This window comes from Aedes albopictus, unplaced genomic scaffold (assembly GCF_035046485.1).
Source record: "Aedes albopictus strain Foshan unplaced genomic scaffold, AalbF5 HiC_scaffold_122, whole genome shotgun sequence".
Classification (NCBI taxonomy): domain Eukaryota; kingdom Metazoa; phylum Arthropoda; class Insecta; order Diptera; family Culicidae; genus Aedes; species Aedes albopictus.
The window spans coordinates 22,578-39,237 of record NW_026916614.1 but is presented as its reverse complement, the minus strand read 5'-3'; the positions used below and the strand labels follow the sequence as shown (position 1 = coordinate 39,237).

Here is a 16,660-nt window from a genome sequence, read left to right as displayed (position 1 = left end):
ACTTCTACTTTATTTCAGAAATTCCTCAGGAATGTCCTTCAAAAATCCGTTCATAGATTTTCTCAGAAATTTTTCCATGATTTTTTTTTAAGTTTCTCTAAAAGTTTGCCATAAAATTCTTCTAGAAAATCCTCAAAATCCATCTCAAAGGGTTCTTTAAAGTATTCCCCAGAGATTCTTCTGAGATTGCTTCAATAAAATATGCTCAGGAATCTCTTCAGAATATTTTCAAACATTCTTTCAGAAATTTCTACAGGGTCGCCTTGATGAATTACCTTAATATTTTTGATGTATTTTCTTAAAATACTTTTATAAAAATCTGTGGAGAAATATCTGAATGAATTTCTGGAGGAATCTCTAAAGGAATCTTAGGAGATACTTCTGAAGAACCCGCAGAAGGAATTCCAAGAAGAAACCATCTAATTATTTCTTCGGTAACCTCTGTCGAAATTTATCAAGGGATTCCTGGAGGAATCGCTGCAAATTTCATGGAAATTCTGAAAATTAAAAAAACAGAGGTTGCTCTTGCTGACATTCAAAAAGAAATCCCTAAACTGCTGGTGGAGTCTTTAGTGATATTTCTTAAGGAATTCCTGAGTAAGATTTAAATGAAATCCATGGAGAAGTTTCTGAAAGGATCCTTGAAGAAATTTTGGAATGAATTGTCTATCTAATTCCTATAGATATTCTTGAACGAAGCCTCGGAAGATTATGTGAAAGATTCCCAGGGAAATCCTGAAGGAATTCTAGAAAAAGTTGATTAAGAATGATATTAAAAAAAAATGGAAAAAAAATCTTGAAAAATCTGTTGCCAAAATTTTCTGAAAGAGTTTCTGTAGAAGTGCGTGAAGGTATTTTTAAAAGAATCCATGAAAGAATGTCTGAATTTCTTAAAGAATCCGAGCACAAATTCTTAACCTTTCAGGACGCGCGCCATCAAGCAGTTAAAACTGAACCGCGCTCGCACTGTATAAAATGAGCGCTTCCTGAAAGGTTAACAGTATCTTTGGAAGAAATCCAGGAGGAATTTCTGGCGAAATACATGGAGGAATATCCGAAGGAACTCATGAATACTATATGAATATCTGCAGAAATGTTTTGAAGAACATCAGCTGGAATACTAAACAAAATCATGAAAGATCTTCTGGAGGCATTCAAATTTTTGAAGTAACCGATGAAGATACCCAGAAAGAACCTTCAAATTACTTCGGAAATGTAATTCTTGGAGCTATTTCTGAAGGGGAAACGTCTATAAATTTGGTTACGCTTTGAGGAGGGAGGGGGTTCAGAAAAGTGTATACATAAATTTCAGAGGAGGTCCCATACAAAAAGTGTGCCTAAGGGAGGCGGGAGTTGAAAATGGTAATTTTTGCGTGACCTAATTTATGGGTTTTCTAAGGAGTCAATGGAGCCATTTTGAAAGGTCCTCCATAGAATTTCCTTGGCATTTTTATGGAGGAACTTACGGCATCCCGAAAGAATTCTGAACACTTGATTATCTAAAAACAAATCCCTGTTAGATTGTCTAGAATCCGTGTATGCCCGACTAGAAAATTATATCAAGTTTATATCATATTGTGTTATAATGTTTTAATTTTTTTCAATAACTTATTATGTTATAAACTAGATGCAGGATGATGTTAAAATAACTAAAATTGCAACATAAAGTACACTGGTCTAATCAAGATAATAACCTATTTTGTTATAATCAGATCAAAAATATAACAAAATGTGATATGAATCTCAGCTTTAGAATTATAAGTTTCTATCAAAATGTGATACAATTTTGAAATATTATTTTCTAAGTGTCGACAAATTAAAACTAAATTATAATACAATGAGTTATCAAACAACATTTATGTGATATATTTGAGTTAAAGTATTTTGAAAACACCAAGGTGGTTGAACATGATTATATCACAATGAGTTATAAATATCATGGTTTGTTATAATTATGTTATATTTTTGTTAAAGTTTTCTAGTCGGGTGGGTTTCTCCCCGGAGAAATATCTGAAATAATCCATGGAAATATTTCTTAAGCATGGAAAGTTTTCAAGAAGAATTCTTGGTAAAATTTCTTGGGGTTCCTAGAGGAATTTTAGAAAAAAAAATTCTTGGAATATATTCCTCCAAGAATGACATTCATAAATTTTCATACAAGCATTTCAAGAGATCATTGTCGAAGCTAGCTTTTTCATTTTACTCACTCACTTCTTGATAAAAACGAGAGAGAGCAGAATGAAAGAGGGAGCACATGCGAGATTGAGTAAGAAAAATGGAAATGCAGGCTACGCCAGTGCAAGAGATATGCCGAGAATATGTAGGAAAATTTTTCGAAGCTAGTCGAGGACATTGACCTTGAATGTAAAAATGAGAGCAGTTTTTCTGTGACTGTCTTGTAGAACTGGTCTAACCGCACAAATTTTTTCTTTCATATACCATAGATTCAGGTTCAGCTTCTGAAATGAGCTGTACATGACTGAATCTAAATATGTCAAATTTACATTTTCAGCACTGCCTGTAACCTCAAGAAAGGCCCCTAAAAGCCCCCTGGAACATGCTGGAATCGCCTCAAAACCCTGTGAAACCCCCTAAAACTCCTCTGAAACCACCTTGCAATGTCCTGTAATCCCTTGAAACGCCCTTGAAATTCCATATGAAACATTTTGGAACTTCGAGAAACCCCATTGAAACATCCCTGAACGTCCCTTGAAACGCCCAGAATCGCAATATGCCCTTGAAACCTCCTGAAGCTTCTCTGAACCCTCCATGAAACGTCCAGTAATCCCTTGAAACTCCCAGAAACGCCCAAAAACCCCTTTGAAACATCCTGGAACCCCCTGAAGCCCTGTGGAACCTCCTAAAACGGCATTGTTGAAACCTCCCTGAAATGCTCTGTAACCAATTGAAACGCCTATAAAAGTCCCTCTCAAACATCTTGGAACTCCATGAAACCTATTCTCTTCTCCACATCTACCGTGATTTGATTGTTTACGTTTTTTAAATAACGCGTCTTTTACACAGTACCTTCGTAAAAAGAACTTCAGTGTATTCCACAAATTTTGGCTCTGGGGGGAGAGGGAGCACTTTTGCAAGGCTCTCCTAACCTTGAGAAATGAGTGAAGAATTATCTTAAGTTAAAATACACATAAATCCTCCTGTCACCCTACGACCAAAGTTTCTACCGAAGTTTTTAGCCAGTCTCGCCTAAGATTGCTCGCAGCGCGGTATCACGAGCAGGTAGGGATAGGACTTGTTGGTAAAAGCCTCAGGTATCAGACGCCCGGCTTCAAAGGCACGTTATCCTCCATTTGGGACGCTTGTGCCATGAAAACAAAAACTTTTTAGACGACGTGCTGTACTAATTGAAAACCACTGCTCTGTAGGATCATGATTGAATTGATTTGAGAGACCATCACTCATCATCGCCCTCCATAGATTTGTAGAGCCTACCAAAAACCAAGCCGTTTCCCGACTGACGTAACTTTCGTTTTGTTATGATGCTTTTGTTGCCACCAAGTTCGCGATCTGCTAAATAGACGACGATCATCAACTTCATCGCCATTTCTAGGTTTGCGGTCGGTCGGTCGCCCGCCGGTTTAGTCAAATTTATGCCAAACTCTAGTGACCTCTTCTACCAGTCAGTGCCTGGGGCAATTTTTTTTCGCTGTTGCGAAACAGGTTATGGGAGAATAAATAATAAATTTGCTTCGTATCTTACATGCAGTGTGGAGCAAAAAATGTGCTTGATTGATTGCGGTCTATGAGGAGGTTTTTAAGGTTGATTGTTTGGTTTGTATGCCTGTAGGTTGTTGTTTGTTTGTTTGTTATTTTATTTCAAAGAATTTGTATTTCGCCAGCAGGTCAAAACACACTTGAGTATTTGTAGTGCTTCAATGCCGATTAGATTTTTTTTCTTTTCCGTACATTTGTAAAAAAGAATTATTTTAGAAAGTGTATTTGAATACCAGGCTTTTTGTTTCTGGATACTGATATTCTTTACCTGAGTTTCTCAGTGTTGAAGTTTAGTTATTCGTGAGTTCCGGTTGCGATGCGTCCAACCCGTATGCCAATTGTACAAAATTAGTCCAAACAGTAGCCCTGTTGCACTGCATATACCTCTGTCTTTTCGGAAGCCATACGCATAATATGCAACCGAGTTTGTTGCGTTAGGGCTTCATCCAAATCAGTTTCTATAAACGTAGAAATGTGATATCGGGTTTACCCTCTTGCAAGTGAACCCACATTGTTGCTGTTATTCCTCTGTGATATGCAGCTTATTACTTCCGATATGTGGTTACATCACAGCCGTTCGGAGATATCTACATATGTAATGTGGAGCAAGCATGACACTTTGTTTGACCAATGCAACGCTATGCTGGGCGCATCAAATTTCCAGAAGTAGGTACCTATAGGTGAGATATTCGATTCCTCAGGTTTGTGTGAAATTATGTGGTTTTAACTTTTGTTTGTCTGGCACAGTCTGGGCACGAGGGTAGTCCTTTCGGTTCAATATTGATTGACATTGGAACAAATTTTTCCCGGAGTTACAAAAGTCTATTTTTTTTGAAACATTAGAACCGTCGAAATGTACTCATATTCAACATGATTTAAAGTTTTTTTTGTAAACTGAATTCTCGCATGTTAAACAAACTGGTTATTGTCAATCCGAACCCATACCTACAGGGGATAGACAAAATGATCGGGACAGGCAAAATTTTCACTTTCCAAAAAATGTTCAACTAGCTGTAACTTTTCGAAAAGTTCATCAAATATTCTCAAATTTTTACTGTAAGTTCTTCAACTAGTTGTGTATCAGTGGACAAAATTTGGAAAAGATCGGACAATTCTTCACGAAGTTATAAAGATTTTTGAAAAAGATAAAATTATCCGACAGCTAACTTTGAGCTGTTATATCTCCGGATTCAATGAACCGATTGCAATGAAATTTTGACCATTCATGACTTATATAATGAACTCTGGAAAACATTTAACTTAACTTGAAATTTTTAACAAGCGAAAAAGTTATAGCGATTTTATTTTTTTCACGTTTTTTTTAGTAAATTGGTCTATTTTTAATATGCATCCCATTACTTTTTCAATTTATTAGCGGTTATTTTGTTACTTTCCTTCAAAACGCATTTGTATATAAGTCAATTAGAGGGAAACTAAATGAACTCTAATTTGCATCTTGAATTTTGAAACGATGTTGATGTTTTGGATAATTTGGTGTTTTTTTAGAAAAATAATCTAATCGTTATAACTTTCTTCCGTGTTAAGAATATTAAGTTTAGTCAATGGTTTTCCATAGCTCATTATATAAGTCATAAATGGACAAAATTTCATTGCATTCGGTTCATTAAATCCGGAGATATAACAGCTCAAAGTTGGCTATCGGATAATTTTACCTTTTTCAAAAATCTTTATAACTTCGTGAAGAATTATCCGATCTTTTCCAAATTTTGTCCACTGATACACAACTAGTTGAGGAACTTACAGTAAAAATTTGAAAATATTTGATGCACTTTTCGAAAAGTTACACCTAATTGAACATTTTTTGAAAAGTGAAAATTTTGCCTGTCCCGATCATTTTGTCTATCCCCTGTATAGTTTGTTGGGACAAGCTATCGTTTACGAACATTCTAAAACGATCTTGCTCAAACTGGTCGTAGCTCTAAAAAAATTACCTCATTCGACGAACTCCCCCAAAAAAGTCACCAAACATTTTCGATCCACACTCTGTCTACCATCCTTCGAGCAACCGCCAAACCCTTTCGCTTTCACATCCGACTAGTGGTGGTGGCGCGCAAATTTTTACGACCCTCTCTGAACGTCTCGTGCTCCACGCACCACCGTACCACCCATTTGCCAATGACACCTAACACCACCTGACTGCGGGATCCGATGCAGCAGCACCCAACTGATGTCCAACGGATGCATGTGTACTGTTTTCCATAATGATGTGATCGTTTCAAATGTGTTCGATTTCGATTCGAATCGTGACATTTACTTGTTGAATCACGTTGCACCTACTTACTACTATACTTCCTGTTCTTAGCACCCATGATGATTCGGCAGATATGCGATCGACTCCGGGGTTCTGTTCGATTTCATGCTACGGATGGCTGTTTCTATCTCCTGCAAGCTTCGATGTTGACATGGGAAATGCGTCGAATTCTTGACGAATCATGCTGCGATGTTGGTGATGTGGTCCACATTTGAAAAAGGTTTCTAAAGTTCTCGAACCAGCGTTTCAGCTGGTCAGCCGGCTCTGTCGATAGGTGTCCAGACGTGTCTTTGACGGGCGTCGCGACGTGAGACATCGTAGACGAGACCAATGTCGTCGATATTTGTGACTTTCTTGCCTTCGTCGGCTAGGGAGACCACTAGGAGTATTTCACTTCCTTCTCGAGAGTTGAATAGCGCTGACGGGCTGCGGCTTTGTCTCCTCGTGTTTTTGCTCGCTCTATCGCGGCTTTGGCGTTCCCTCGTTCCTTTATCTTTCTCCAGTTGTCATCTGTGATCCACTGCTTTCTCCGGATGCGTAGCTCACCCAAGTTATTCTCGCCGGAGGCGATGAAGGCGTTCTTGATGGCGCTCCATTGATCTTCTACGCTATCCACCTTCCGGATTATCCACAGCACGATTTTCTAACTCCACGAAGAAGGACCTTTTCACCGTAGCATCTTCCAGTCGGCTTTTGTTGAACTGGTGGTCGAGTTTCTCCTCTTGTTGAAGAATACTAGCAATACGCAGCCGGATTTCGCTGATTGGGAGATGACGGTCGAACGCTACGTTTTTTTTTTCGTCAAGAAGGCTCCGCTTCCAATTTTGGCTGATGCAGATGTGGTCGATTTGTTTTTCCGTGACGTCATCACGGGAAACCCATGTCACTTTGTGCACTGGTCGAAGGGAAAAGAGTGATCCGCCAATAATCATGTCATTGTTGACACAACACTCTGCAAACAGTTTTCAGTTCTCAGTTCAGTGTAGGTAAAAATTGGATCGCTGGGGTATCTACCTGTTACATTTTCTCAACGTTGACCACGATAGCAATGCGGCGATTGCAGAAACGTAGGATGATTGAACACAAGTCTTCCTGTACGACTACGCTAACCAAAAACGTGTCGTTCAGCGAATATCCGGACGGTCATCTTGCACGTATGGTAGTTGCCGCGTAGGACTCTTCACACCGGTGTAACTAACTTTCGTTACGCCCGCCCAGTCCCAAGGTTTCCCAGCCCACTCAGGGTCAGCTCTTTCCGCCGAGGTTTCACAAGAAGAGGAAACAGCAATGATCTACTATAATGACGGCTTTATTAAAAGTCCCCAGTGTTCCTACGGCCCTAACTCCTACCTATCCAACAACGTGGTACTTATGATAGCGAAGCAATCTCGGCAGAATATTTCGATCATAGTAGCCTGTAATCATATTGTAATGAATAAAATTTAGTTCTCTCTCTGTGTTTGTACTAGACGGTTGTTCTTTCATTACACCCTACCAACAGGTTGTGGGCCCCGCCGTAACCAAGAGCAACCAATAAACAAGCCGAAATTTTTTTGTCTATATTCGACCTCCTTTGTTACCGACATTCGCAACACAAGCAATCAAACTACCGAACGAAACAAAAATGTCAAACGAATGCATTTCACCACGATAGCGTCTTCAGGAGACGGTTCGACTTTTTTTTATTCCTGTCTTCTTCGATAATGAGTACTCTGTTGGCTATATTTGTCTGTCGTATTCAATGCAACATGCAAGAATAAACTAATATTAACATTCATAATCGAAATTTGCTGAAAATCTATGCAAAAAGCTAACATTAGGCAAATGTCATCGTGTCAGACGACATTGATTTGACCGTTTCTTATGTTTATTGAACTTCTTTCTACAGCTCGTGTTGTGTGTAAGAGGTAACAGTAGCGCACGAGTGTATCAAAGCAAGCTGACTGCGGTAACGAAATGAAGGTAGTGAAAAGTGTCGAATGTTTACAGGACTGATCACGGCATAAAAATCACAACGCAGGCTAGTAACCTATGTAAACATCTATTTTTAATGTAAACATATGACGTCATTCTTATCGTCTTTCACGGTGATCAAATTGGTGTGGAGTACTAAATCGCCTATGAACTATTTGAATTACGTCATCAAAAACTGATCGGGATTGATCACCGTGGAATTTTACTAATTTATGTGGGTTGGCACTTTTCGGTGACATAAGAAAAAGCAGCATAATACGCGTCACAGACCGAGCTGATGGTCACATTCAGCATGTCTGAAGAGGGCTGAAGAGTAGTAAGCCGAAACGCGTAACGCGAATTATGCTGCTTTTTCTTATGTCACCGAAAAGAGCCAACCCACATAAATTAGTTAGTCATCAAAAACTGTCAGATTTCGGGAATATATCACCTTCTGTACACCGTGAGGACTGAGTAGACCCTGCGCTTCAACAAGCTGGCAATTGTGGAAAAAATGCTGATTGACGATACCACCGACGATTTATCTAGCGATAATCTAGTAGGAACCCTAAGCCGCGCGTGCGACGCCGCAACGTCAGGAATAAACTTCGACCATGGCGTGCTTTGACTTGAGCAAGGACACAAGTCGTGACCGTGTAAAGGCCCCGACAGCTCTGCAGGAAGCTCGGAGTAAAAGGCCACATCGCCAGACAGTGCAATTAGGCACCAAAGTTCTTGATTTTCACGGCGAAAATATCTGAAGAATAACTAACTCAGGTATGGAAAACCGAATACCTACAACCTGAATGAGGTATTAAATAGCCCTGCATAAGAGGTAAAATACCTGAAATAATAACTGGTGTGTATTCTGTGCATAACACGTGAATAATGACATTAGGTATGGCAATACCTAAATAATAATCGGCGATTTTTCCATAAAAATAGCGATTTTTCCATAATTAAATAATAACTCAAGCAGTCCTCAACACCAAACCAATAACTCATTGAGGTATTGTATCAATACCTACAAAATACCAAAATAAGTTATTTCCAATACCTGGATAACCGACCAATACCTTGTTTTGGTATGATATCTGACTTTGGTATTCTCCATTTATGTGTCAGTTATCCATTCCTGTTCGGGCATACATCACCTAGGAGCCGCGGATGCCGGATACTAGGGAGTTACTTCCAGAGTTACTTCCGTGGCAGGTTAGGGTTTAATCCTAGTTCCAGTACTATGGAACGTGGCGTATTGAGGCTCGCACTACTTTCGGGCTGTCGACATTGCCTTCGTGGTTCACGGCAAGTCGATAGAGGAAGTGGAGCTGATAGCGGCACATGTGTTCGTCATAGTGAAGCATTGGATAAGGTTGAGACGGCTGGCACTCGCACACCACAAAACGATGCATCGCGATGGTAGAGAACAACCCGCAAGTTTGAACAGTACACACTGCAGTAGTCACTACAGGTGGCTGCACGACTAACTACAGTCACTGAAGCAACTGGGGGCAATGATGCAAATTATCACCTCACTAGTGCTCATCACAACTCATCAACTGTATATTTATCGTGTGCGATTGAACTGTGCACTGATCAGCAATGACCAGCAGCAAAGATGTGGCAAAACGAACATGATGTAAATCACAAACGATTTTGCAAACATCTGACTGTGCCGCCACACGCTCGCCCGAACAGCCGAACCATACCGAATAGGTTGGTTTGCGAAGCTACGGCACGAACGCTCGACACGCACACAGAAGCAACATTCGCATGTACCGATACCATACTAATAAAGCTTCCAGCCAAAGATGCTTCACGATAAGCTGTCGAAAAGCATCGAAAGCGATGAAAAGAGATGCTTGGCGCAACGGCTCAACGGCGAAAAGGAAGAGTCAACTATGCTGATCAGTGTTGAGTCCGTTCGTGTGCTACTCGTATGGGAGGTTGATTGAATAAAGCGAGGATGGGTGAAAACGTATTCGTTGTCGAAAGCAAATCGCATCATTTCGCGAATGTTTTCATCAAATAGCAAGTTTGACTGGGGGTCATGATCGACGACAAGTTGAACTTTGGTAGTCACGTGGAATATGCCTGCAAAAAGGAAAATATGGCTATTATGGCATTCTCGTAGATGATGTGAAATGGCTTGACAATAGTCTCGAGCAAGCGTAAGCGGTGTCCATACTACGGTATCGCGCGCTAGGGGTCAACCGAAACGTGGAGCGATTCGAATACCCACAGACTGATCTGCATATCGGTGGCTATCGAATATCAAACAGTTTTAAAAGACGCGAAAAATGAAGATTAATGTGTGTTGCACAAGAGGCGCGAGACGGATCGCTAGTACATCTCTAAAGTTGAGATGACGGATATAGTGAGTTTCTAGTAAGGGTAAATTAAAATGCCTATAATAGGACCTCCTGTCAAAATGGCCCACACTCCAGTTCATGCGTATAAATCTGTCTATATCTAATTTGGTTGGTGGACACACGCTTTTGAACAACACTATAGTTAGTACGAAAACCTAATCAGTTGCATATCGGTTAACGAAACCCTCTTGAGCCGGCTTCACTTCTCCTATCCTAGCATGTCCGGTCCGTCCACTCACCGCTGCTGGGTGACAAGCCGGTGACCGTCGTCACTCGTCATCATCGGTGCTTTGTCGTCGTCGTCGTCGTCGCCGTCACTACCGAACCAAACGCTCCACCGCCGCGCCGGCAGTAGTCGCATGAACCCCATTCAGCTTCAGTTCAGTATCAATTGCTCGTTCGTCCGGTGCGGAGTGCTGCCCGCCGTGTCGTCGCCGTCTACCCAACATTCGACAAACGACGAGTTGCAAACTAAGTCATCTTCTAATCGCGCGAGAGCGGGTTCGCGTGCGTTCAGTTTCTCTTTGGACGGCATCCGAAACGGGTCACACTTCCGCGCACACGCGGGATTTAGTAGAACGAGCCGCGATTACTGCACACACTCAGGCGGAGGAGCAGCTCGAAGGACTTCAACCGACAAGGAGCGACGGACCTCGTCTCAACCGGGAGCTGCTGCATTGCTGGGTGGTAGGTGAGCGGAACTGGATCAACCTCGATCGGTTGCGATCCTTGTTGAGCGGTTGTGTCATTGAGTTCTAGAGGTACCTCTAGACAGAGGTAATCGTTTCGTGCTAGAGTGCGTTCAGGTTGGCGAATTGTTTTTGAATCGATCATTCAACTCTGGTGGCGGTGGCGACTGGCGACGACGGACGGCTGTCTCGCTCGATCTCGATCGACGGCCGAAAGTTGTTGAGTCGCGGCGACAAATTGGCCAATTTGTAGGTGAAGTTCATACCGCGGGCTATGACCGGTTGCGTTTGAGCTGAGTCTTGACACGGTGGAGAACGATGGGACAGACAAAAAGTGTGGTACAAATGCAAGGCATGTTCGTTGGTTTTTGCAAGCTGTGCTGCATACCGTATTAGTGAAAACACGGAAGATAAACAATCGGTGATGAGTAGTGGTCTGGTAAAGTCCGGTCCGTGACTTGTGCATAACGCGTAGATGACGCAAGACTAATTGCTCTTGGATAAGATTAGAAGTGATGCGAATTTTGAAATTAAGAAGTTCATAATCGGGATCCCACGAAAGGCGCGATCCTATGAAAGGTTGTGAGTTCTATATGATAATGTGAGCAAGATTTAGTATTGCCGAGTCGAAGTCGGTCTTTTATGATGCTGCTGACCCTAGAAACTCTTGACAAATGTTCAAACACTTTTGTGATTATAGCTGCGAAAGCACTTATAATAAAACAAAGTTAAAAAAGAGAATCAAGTTATTGTTGAAACGTGAATTTAAATTTACGCGCATGCCGCGTATTTGATTTGTTAGGCTGCAAATTTCTCGGCTGACATTTTAACAATTTTTGAACAATCTAACATAATCTTGCCATGGTTTTATTACGGTTTTAAAATTTTACGAAATCATTGATAAAACCATACATTTTACTAAGGCCACAGTCCTTCCGGCTGTAAGTTTCGAGTACCATTTTTAAGCAAAATGGTTTCAAGGAGAAACTCAGAATCACCATAAAACCATAAACAATTATTTAGGTTTTATTACGGTGGTGTTCAGACCCTACATCTTCTTCTTCTTTATGGCTCTCCGTCCGCACTGGGACTTGGCCTGCCTCGCTTCAACTTAGTGTTCTTTGAGCATTTCCTCAGTTATTAATTAAAGGGCTTTCTTTGCCTGCCATTGCATGAATTTGTATATTGTGAGGCAAGTACAATGATACTCTTATGCCCAGGTAATCGAGGAAAGTTTCCCGACCGGAACGGGAATCGAAGCCGCCGTCTCCGGATTGACGATCCACAGCCTTAACCACTAGGCTAACTGGAGACCCCTACTAGCTTATAGTTGCATGGAAGTTGTAGGTTTCCTTTCCACGATTAAGTATGAATTTTCATGGAACAGTATATATTCAAAACAAAAAGTACCTTTACCACCGCAGTCCATGTCGTCGACCACGTCCTCCACGCGGCGCTGCTGATGGTTTGTATGCGCAAACCTAATCTGTGAGCTCAGCTGGTCGGATTTGCGGGCTTCTGTATGTGATAAATGAATGCCCGTAGTTCGGAAACAATGATAAATGTTCCGCGGGGGGTTCGGATCGGATGATGGCGTTCGTTCAATGGGCGTAGGATTTACCGGCGCTGTTCGTGGAAAATTTCGATTTATTGAGGATTTTGATTCAGGGAATGTATAGATGCACAAGAGTACTTCAATAACAAGGGGAGCTTCAAGTCCTTTTAGACTGTTCAATTAAAATGTACGAAATGCGCCTAAGCACCAGATTAAAGTCTTTGCTTTCACTTACAAATTGAACAGGTGTAATAACTCGAAGGAGATAAAAGAAGAAGTAGATCAGATTTACAGTTGATATTCCCCTGATAAAACAAAGTTGAAGTGCCGAGTTTAATTGATTTGGACACGGACATGTTTTCAAGTAAACCAATCACGGAAAATAATCTTGAGACATGGATTACCAGCAAGGTAATAACAACAGCACTTGAAATATTTTTGATTTTAAAAATAAGCTCATGTCATTCTCTATGAATCATTCAGCTTCATCGACATTAAAACTCAAGAGGCATCCATTGACAGAGATACCTGGGCAGAGAAGGAGATTAAAAGTTATTATTAGTTGTTGGCTTGAAAAAAAAAGTTGGAATAACAAAAATAATTACTAAATCTTCTTCTTCTTCTTCTTGGCGTAACGTCCTCACTGGGACAAAGCCTGCTTCTCAGCTTAGTGTTCAATGAGCACTTCCACAGTTTTTAACTGAGAGCTTCCTCTGCCAATGACCATTTTGCATGTGTATATCGTGTGGCAGGCACGAAGATACTCTATGCCCAAGGAAGTCAAGGAAATTTCCTTTACGAAAAGATCCTGGACCGACCGGGAATCGAACCCGTCACCCTCAGCATGGTCATGCTGAATACCCGTGCGTTTACCGCCTCGGCTATATGGGCCCTATAATTACTAAATATTACAAAAAAAAATATTGTAATAACAAACTGTACATCAAGCAAGTTATGATTGAGATATTAATAACTTAACAAGCTTAAGATGTAACGAACAAAATCATCATAATATTTGTTATTCAAACTACAATTTTGATGGTATCAACATTGTGTTAACATAACAGAAAATTTTACATTTGAGTCATTGGCTCAGAAGAGGGTCAGTGTCACTCTCAGGGGGAAAGAGCAACTGACGAAAGTGCCGGGGCTGGGATCGAACCCATGACCATCTGCTTATGAAGCAAACGTGTAGCCACTACGCCACGGGCCCCGGCCAAAACAATTGTTGTTCTGGCGAGCCAAATTTGAGCCATTTGTATGGAAATCTCACTTTCATAGCAATATTCTTTTGAAGTTTCAATACAAATAGCTATGTATAGGTATTCCTTTAGAAATGCCTTCAGAAGCTCGATAAAAAGTATTTCAAGAATTCGTTCTAGAAGATAATTTGAAGCTGTATTTAAATTACTCTTAGACTTTCTTTATAAATTTTCAGAACGATCCCTTAAGGTGTTTCTTTCAGAAGTTTTCTAGGGATGCCTTCTGGCAAAATTTTATTTTTTTCAGGAATCTTCAAAGGAATCTCCACAGGTTCTTACAGAAATTGCTTTTGGAATTTGCCAACAAAAATTGTAGAAATTGTTTCACTAATTGCTTCAAATAATTCCTGCTGAAAATTTTCAGTAAATTCTCCATTGGTTGCTCTATTGCTTTTGTTCGAAAATTTTACCCAAGTATTAAATTAGCCAATCTTTGAAATGTTCTTAAGGTCCCATTACACATGACAAATATATGGCCAAACAAGCCCAACAAAAGACCAACACAACGTGAATCATAGCAACCTCGGATGAATGTCGGACTTAAATAGCAAATATTTGGCATAATGGCAAACAGTCTAATGGCAGCTACTAGTCAAATAATTCCTGTCTGCAAAGTTTTCTAAAAAAAACTCCAATAAGAAATCTTTCGATAAATCTCCTATAATTTTTGTTTTATTTTGTCAGAGATGTAGTAGTAAATAAATAAATATTTTCACAGAAATTTTACACCGGGTTTTCCTAGAGGAGTTTTTCTAGAGCATGTCTCTAATCATTCTCCAATAATTGTGTCAAGATTTTATGTAATGTTTTTCTCGGCAATTCCTTTGGATTTTTTTCTGGAATTTATCAGCGATTACCTTCTGGAATTCTTCCAAAAAACTTCTCCAGAGATTCCGTAAGATTTTTTTTTCAAAACTGTTAAGGGGTCATTTGATAAACAAAAATAGAAGGATTGCGTCCGTCCCGTTTTTGAGGAACTTCTCAATGTTTTAGAAAATTTTAAGAAATTTCTCTTAGAATTTCACAGGAATTTTTCTAGCTTTTGTTTCATTAATTTCAACAGAACTATTTGTGAAGATTTTATGAATTCCACTTTTGGAATCCAGTGAGAACTGGAACAACAATTTCTTAAGATATTACTTCACATTGCTTAAATCATGGTTCCACAGATTTTTCATGACTCCGACAGAAAATTTTCCTGAAAATAATTCAAGAATCACCTCAATGATTTCTCCGGGACTATCCTCAACGATTTCTTCAGTGGCTCTTGTGCTTCAACATTCTAACAGTAGGATTCCGTGCTACTGGTACATTAACCCTTTGTTGAATTTTCCTATTCGGGTTTGCATCTCAGACTTCTTCAATTCCTCTGTTGAAGAGAAATCTGTGAAATACCAGAGCCGCTCGGTACGGAGCACATGCCATAAATGTTTACAAGCAAACTCGGTCACGTCAGTTACGACAGAACATGTTTCACTTCATTTGAGCTTTAGAGTCCTTGCTCAGTATATGTCGCAAAATAGGTGGTTATAAACATTAAAGTGAATTGCCTCTCTTAAAACTGACCTATATTTCAACTTCACGTATAGTCTCAGCTCAATAGATGTCATTCACTCACTCACACTTCCAAACAAACCAGAAAAAGAGCGAGATGAAAGAAAAGGCAAGTGTCCCTTCTTCCATCGCTATCCCCTTCGTATCCGTCTAGGAAAGTGAGTAAGAAAAAAAGGCTGGCTACCCCAGTGGATTCAATCATACACCTAGCAACAGAGATTAGATGCAGGACAATTGGGAAGGTAACGAAGAAATCATGGTTCAAGGAGTTGGACATAAGTTTGTTGTTTTCATCCAGACTACGTTTTCTCCAAAGGGATTCTTTGCCAAAACTGTTCCAATATCTCATGAATTGTACTGATATTTTCAAAGGATAATTTCAACAGTCTTCGAAGAATTCTTTCTATTATTTTCTTTTAGGGATTTCTTCAAAGATTCGTTTAGAAAGTTTTAAAGGATTTCTCAAAAAAATAGACGGTCTTAAATGGTCATATTTTGTGTTACGTAATATTTGAATCAAACCTTTACCCCGGAATTCATTCCAATATTTGCATTAAAAGTAAGTTTTTTACTCCCTCTTTCATGGATTCATTGAGAATGTCCTCCGGGGATCGCTTGTTACAAATTGTTTAGGGCAGCGGTTTTCAGATCGTGCACCGCGGTGCACTTGGTGCACCGCAAAGTCTCGACAAGTGCACCGCAAGACATATCAAAAGTCCTGCCATCACTTTAACGAACAATTTTCGAAAATACCTTGTGGTCCACTACAAAACGAAGTTCCGAATGATCGCTATTTAAATTTTCAAGGTTCTTGCTGAGGAAGTGTTTTGATTACCCTTGATATACCGTCGATGGGGGTGACAATGGGTCTGGGGGGTGAGATTGGGTCAAAACGGAGAAACATAAAATTTGAAATAGCTCAATAACTATCGCTAATTTATATTGAAAACTTTATATTATTTCAAAGGGGAGATGTTTTTACACGTCATGATGCAGAATAAGATGTTTTGCAATAATCGTTTTTTTGTTAAATTTGTGGCTAAACTTATATGATGAAACTACTAGTAAATCACTCTGAAAAAATTTCTCCTTCGTAATGTTTAACACAAGTACCTAATCATACATTTTCTTATAAGTGGTTAGCTGTAGGTATTACCTGGTTGATGTAATGAAAAAAGCGGGCTGTCATTGCTCTTTTTATTTAAAAACTTAATATTTTCGACCCTATGTCTAAATATTAAGAATGGGGGTGAGATTGGGTCAAGCAA

The 16,660-nt window shown here is 39.9% G+C and overlaps 1 protein-coding gene across 5 annotated transcripts in view; it reads left to right on the top strand.

The window, feature by feature from the left end:
* The window catches only part of LOC109414751 (cystinosin homolog), a gene marked incomplete at its 3' end in the record, with an annotated part of 65,125 nt that overhangs the window by 28,533 nt on the left and 19,932 nt on the right, over positions 1–16,660 (top strand). The window contains 1 exon segment of one of the 5 annotated variants that reach the window (XM_062843257.1): positions 10,695–11,023. 5 annotated transcript variants of the gene reach the window in all.